Source organism: Aplysia californica, unplaced genomic scaffold (assembly GCF_000002075.1).
Source record: "Aplysia californica isolate F4 #8 unplaced genomic scaffold, AplCal3.0 scaffold01104, whole genome shotgun sequence".
In the NCBI taxonomy this organism is placed as follows: Eukaryota; Metazoa; Mollusca; class Gastropoda; order Aplysiida; family Aplysiidae; genus Aplysia; species Aplysia californica.
In genome coordinates, this window is record NW_004798374.1 from 185,976 (window position 1) to 187,193 (window position 1,218).

Consider the following 1,218-nt stretch of genomic DNA (forward strand, 5'->3'; position numbering starts at 1 on the left):
CTTGTCTCTCCTCCTTCTTTTTTGTGTTTGTTACTCTCTTGTAACACCTCAAATCTTCGGCACTCAATATGACCTTATTGTATTGCAAATGAGGTAAAACTCTTACTTAAACTAAAACACTTCCCGTGACTCGTCTGTCCATCATCTATACTGCCAGTGACTCATCTCTTTATCACTGACACTTCCCCTGACTCTTCTGTCCATCACATATACTTCCCCTGACTCGTCTGTCCATCATCTACACTTCCCCTGACTCGTCTGTCCATCATCTATACTTCCCCTGACTCGTCTGTCCATCATCTACACTTCTCTTGACTCTTCTGTCCATCGTCTATACTTCCCGTGACTTATCTGTCCATCATCTATACATCATCTTCTCTCTATCACTGACACTTCCCCTGACCCGTCTGTCCATCATCTATACTTCCCCTTGACTCGTCTTTCCATCTTTGACACTTCACCCACCGTCCCCGCCCTCCGACACTCCACTAACTGTTACTGTTATCCCTCTCCTTATCGACCTCTTTATCATCGTCCTTCACCATCGTTCTTCACTTGTCGTCTCATACATTCCACCATTATACTGCTCCAATTGTTTAACCCATTTTTATTGGAATTTTTTCCCATTAAAAAAAAAAATGGAATGGAATTTGAAGTGACCTAAAAAAAACACCCGACATATGTGGTGTAGCGGTTAGGCGCTTCGCTGTCGCACGCAGGAGACCCGAGTTCAATTCCCGAGAGGGGAGAAAGTTTTATCTAGAATCTAGGATGTTCTGCTTTGATATTGTATCTATTCTCTACCCTCTAAGTCCGGGTTGGCCCTGGCAGGCAGGATCGAAGCCAGCCTCCTAAATGATCTAAATTGTGTTGAAAGGGGTGTTAAAATACTTTATAAAATAAGAAAAAATAATCGTCTTCAAACTGCTTTCTTTTTATAGGGAGAGATAGATGGTGTGGGGGTGGGGGTAGGGGTGCGGGAGAAATGAGAGAGAGAAGGGAGAGAGAGAGGAGAGGAGAGAGAGAGAGAGAGAGAGAGAGAGAGAGAGAGAGAATGAGTGATCGGGGGAGAGGGAGGGGAGAAAGAGAAACGGGAGGCAGACAGACAAATAATAATGCATGTATATAAACTTTGACTTATGTCGATCATTGCGTTTGTTTGCGACAGACAGACAGACAGACAGACAGACAGACAGACAGACAGACAGACAGACAGAC